Source organism: Balaenoptera musculus, chromosome 15 (genome assembly GCF_009873245.2).
Source record: "Balaenoptera musculus isolate JJ_BM4_2016_0621 chromosome 15, mBalMus1.pri.v3, whole genome shotgun sequence".
Lineage (NCBI taxonomy): Eukaryota > Metazoa > Chordata > Mammalia > Artiodactyla > Balaenopteridae > Balaenoptera > Balaenoptera musculus.
The window spans coordinates 3,841,530-3,846,801 of NC_045799.1; positions in this window are offsets into that span (position 1 = coordinate 3,841,530).

Genomic DNA, 5,272 nt, shown 5'->3' on the forward strand with positions numbered 1-5,272 from the left:
GCTGCGACGGTCTCGAACTTCAGAGCGCGCTGCCCATCCCGGCGCACGGCTGGCCGGCTGTGGCTCCGGCTCTTCTGCCTCCCGCACCACCCCCCTCGCCTCCCCGCCCCCCGGAGGGGCTGGAGCTGCCGCGCAGGGCCTTTGAACCCGGGGCGCACGGGGGTCGCCTCGCAGGCGCGGGGGAGCCGGCCAGGCGCAGGGCCGGGTGCGATGGGTGGGGTGGGGTGGGGTGGGGGCCGGGACAGCTGCCGGAAGGCCACGCGCGCGCACACACTCGCATACACACGCACACGCGCGCACTCACGCTCACGCGCCCACGCCGCTGCGTCGCTGCCCGGACCCTGCAGCTCCCACCGCAGCGCAGTGGGAGAGATAAAAGGCTGCGCCTGAATCCTGTCTTTTATCTCTGGGGCTCTGGAAAGCAGCATTTCTCAGCGTTCACCTAATGACACCTTACCCTTGCACAGACCTGCCTGCCAAGGCCCTGGGCGTACTTTACACTCGTGACTCACGGGCACCGGCAGCGTCTCCCCCGCCTCTCCCGGGAGCTCAGAGCTGGTGGGTTTGGGCAGCAATCAGGGGCAAAGTCAACCAAGAAGTAGAGCTAGCGGTCCTGGGGTGTCCCTGACTTGCTCACAGCCCCCTGCACGGGGGAGGTGGCTTCGGTGAGAAGCAGGTTCCTCTCCCAATCGTGGTCTTCCCACCCCACGTGTGGGAGGCTCTCCCAGCTCACCTGAGACTGGTCTCCTGCCCTGAGCAGCACAGGAGAGAGGGTCGGTTAATTTCCTTGTTAAACACCCCCTTTGCTGAGAACTGTGCCTGCGCATAGGAAGTACTCAAGAAAGATTTGTTGATGAATGAATGAATGAATGAAAGATGAATGAATAAATGCTTCCCATGGACTCCGCCCTGGACTGCTGACCTCTGAGCAGACCAAGAAGCACTTAGAGCCCCTCCCTGGCCAGAGTTCCCCGACCAGAGGGAAGGATATAAAGAAAGGCAGTGCTCCAGGTGGCATCGGTCACTTCCCTTTTGGCCACTGCCTACCCCATCAGCTTGGACTGGATGGGAGTTGGCTTCCCTGAAAACCCCAGGTAGGGCAAGGAGTCACAGGCCACACAGAGGAAGATAAACAGGTCTGAGGCCCCGGAGTCACTCCTCATGTCGCAGGGTACTTGCGGTGACTTGAGCACGTCCACCAATCCTTTGACACTCCTCCCACAAAAGACGCAGTCGAGTACCACCCCACTCCCCTTCAGCCTGAATGACCCGCTTGGAAAAAATAGAAAGCAGCAGAAGTGACACGAGTGCCTTTGGAAGCAAAGTCATAAAAGGTGGTACAACTCCCACGTGGCTCTCTCTCTTGGGATCCTGGTCCTCTGAATACAGCCGCCATGCTGGGAGGAAGCCCAAGCAAGCCCACAGAGAGAAACGGAAGCCTCGCAGACAACAGCCCATGCCAACCACTGTGTGAATGAGTGAGCCTTGAGGTGACTGGAGCCCCCAGCCTTGAAGACTTCCAACTGAGGACTAACCATCCCGGCTCTGTGCCCTGTCTGAATTCCGACCCACAGAACCCATGGGCATAAGAAATGGTTGTTCTACACCACTCTACTTCGGGCAATTTGTTATAGAGCTGTAGTAACTAGAAAGGTACCCAAGTCCCCAGAATTGAGCTGATGCTTAAATTTCTCCATCACCTCCAACCCCCTTCCATCCTACCCAGTCCCTGAGTCCAAGTCAAGGTGTGGAGAGGGAGAGATACCATCTTTACAGGTCATTTGTCACCAAACAGGACAAATACTCTACAGGGGCCTCTTCTTCATTTTCTGTGTTGCATGTTTGGAAAATTAGAAAAGCCCAAGACTAGGATCATCTTCTGCTCCTGCCAGGCTAGAATCTGGATCACTTTGTTATTATCTCTCTCCTTGGACTTCAAATATTCATCGCCTACAAAATTAAAAAATCTTGGATTGGGGGATGGCTGGAGAAATAGAAAATACAGTATACTAATCAGCTAAAAAGAGAAAAGGGGTAGAGGGCAGTTTCCTGGTATATTCAGACACAGGAGATGTCAGAGCTCTTGGACCACTCAGTGGGTCTGCTGCCTTCCACAGCTTGGACCAAAACCTGCACCACCCGGCTGAGCCTGCAAGGCACGCGTAGCTACAGAATACCAGCATGGCACTGGCCCGTCCTCAGTCTTCTAATCTAGTTGAGAGAAGGAGAGTATGGTCAGCTGGAGAGTCAGACGAGCGAGAGTTTTTTGTTTTTTTTTTTTTAACAATAATGACATTCTTTTTTTTTTTTTTAAGTATTTGTTTATTTATTTATTTATGGCTGTGTTGGGTCTTCGTTTCTGTGCGAGGGCTTTCTCCAGTTGCGGCGAGCGGGAGCCACTCTTCATCGCGGTGCGCGGGCCTCTCACTATCGCGGCCTCTCTTGTTGCGGAGCACAGGCTCCAGACGCGCAGGCTCAGTAATTGTGGCTCACGGGCCCAGCTGCTCCGCGGCACGTGGGATCTTCCCAGACCAGGGCTCGAACCCGTGTCCCCTGCATTGGCAGGCAGATTCTCAACGACTGCGCCACCAGGGAAGCCCGAGCGAGAGTTTTAATTGGTCCTTCCAGCAACCTGAGGACCATGTTGGAGGTGTACCTGCCATGACACTCAACAGCAGTTGTGCACAGGTGAGAAAGGTCTCCCCTTCTCTACTCCTTCAGTCCTTCTGACTGTGCCCAGGGAGCTCCTCAGTTGGGTGTGTCTTTAACGTTCTAACAATCTCCCATTTTTGTGCTTAGAGTCTTGGGCAGGCCACAGAATCTAGCTAGGATTTTTTCTCATTTTTTTTGTTGTTGTTGTGCTAAAATACGTATAATGTAAAATCTACCATCTTAACCGTTTTTCAGTGTACAGTTCAGTGGCATTAAATCCACTCATAATGTTGGGCAACCGTCACTAGCACCCATTTCCATAACTCTTTTCATCTTGTTAAAGTGAAACGCTACACCCGTTAGACGTTAACTCCCCATCCTCCCCTCCCCAGCCCCTGGCAACCACCATTCTACTTCAGTCTGTCTCTGATTTTGACTACCCTAAGTACCTCATGTAAGTGGAATCATACAGTGTTTGTCCTTTTGTGACTGGCTTATTTCACGTACCATAATGTCTTCAACATTCATCCATGTGTCAGAATTTCCTTCCCTTTTAAGGCTGAATAATATTCCATCATATAGATAGACTACATTTTGCTTATCCATGCATCTGTGAATAGACACTTGGGTTGCTTCCATGTTTTAGCCAATGTGAATAAAGCTTCTTTGAACATGAGTGTACAAATATCTCTTTGAGACTCTGCTTTCAGTTCTTTGGGGGTGTATACCCAGAAGTAGAACTGCTGGGTCATTAGGTAATTCCATTTTTAATTTTTTGAGTAACTACCATACCATTTTCCACAGTGGCTAAACCACCTTAGATTCCCACTAACAGTGCACAGGAGTTCCAATTTTTTCGTACTCTCCCCAACATTTGCTATTTTCTGGGGTTTTTTGGGTTTTTTTTATAATAGCCATCCTAATCGGTATGAAGTGGTGTCTCATTGTAGTTTTGATTTGCATTTCTCTAATGATTATTGATGTTGAGCATCTTTTTGTGTGGTTATTGGCTATTTGTATATGTCTTCTTTGGAGAAATGTTTATTCAAGTCCTATGCCCATCTTTTTTTTTTTTTTTTTGCCACAGCACGTGGCATGCAGGATCTTAGTTCCCCTACCAGGGATTGAACCTGCGCCCCCTGCGGTGGAAGCGCAGATTCTTAACCACTGGACTGCCAGGGAAGTCCCCTATGCCCATTTTTTAATTGGACTGTTTGGGGTTTTTTGTTATTGCTGTTCCACTTAGGACTTTGTAACATTGTTTTCATTGCATTTAAGTTTATATTTATCTTTTACTTATGGCATGTGTGGTAGTAATATAAATTCCTTTCTAAATTAATTTAAATTTTAAAAATGGAGATGAGCTGGAGAAGCTGGGTTGTGTCCTGATTTGAGCCCCTGGATCCAACTGGGCCTGAAATCCACACTATCCCTGTACTTTTCATTTGTAAAAGCTCATAGTTTCTTGTTTTTTTAAGTTTATTTGGAATTCTGTCACTTTCACCCGAAAAAAATCCTGGCTGGAACACTACCAGTCTTCCTGGGCTCCAGGCTATGCAGTATGCAAAGGAAACATACAATTCACAAGCTGGTGGTGAGGGTTTTAATCATTGTTTTGCCCTATGATAACACAATTTGTACTATCATTATCCTCATTTTACAGATGAAAAAATGAAGGCTCAGAAAGGTTAAGGTGAATGCTCTACAATCACACAGCTGTTAAGAGACAGAGTCAGTATTCAAATTCAGTTCCATTCAATATCAGGGACACAGTTCATAACCATTAGGCAGCGCTGCTTCTAGATCTCATACCCTGTGTTTATAATCACACCCATTTTCCTCTGTGTGTCATCGACGAGTCATTGCTTCTCCATTTGTCTTGTTTCTTTATTCCCATAATCTCTGGTGAAAGGTCATGGGAAGGAATGGTGACCGCATGCCTCCCCCGCAGAGGACACTAAGGAAGGGTCCTTCTCCCCCTCTCGAGTCTCCATCCCTCCTTAGTCACCCTTTTCTGTCTCTGCCATCAAATGCCCCCCTAAGAGAAGTGATATATCAGGACACTTCTAGGACTCAGCCAACTGCATGGCTAGGGTCCTTCTGTTTATTTTTCATCAACATTTTCCAAGCTGGTAGATGTGTGGATGTATCTTTGAGACTGTACCTCTCGCTTAAATTTTGACTTGAAATCCAGCTGTTAAGAATATTGTGGTTTATCTAGATAAGCATCCCCTCAAGATGCCTCTTCATGTGCTTTATGACTCTTTTGAAGATTGTTTTCCCTTAAAATTAGGGGATTTAAGTGAGAGTAACATAACACGTTATGTAGTTTTCCACTATCCTGGAGTTTCTTCCTCTCGCCTGGCCTCATCAGTGGAAACCCTGAACTTGACCAGAAATCAGATAATTAAGTGCTTTTCCACGCTGCCCAAGTCTTAGCTGTGCACCTCCCCATCTTCCTGTGGTCGCTGGGATCCACTGGAGGAGGTACCAGGCTCCAAATTCCTTGCTTTAAAAGCGACATAAATTGTCTTTCAAGTTCTCAGTGAAATAAAATTACCACAATGCATTCCAAACTTCAGCCCTGCCAATTCCGTGTGCTCAAGGGCTAAAAGAAATT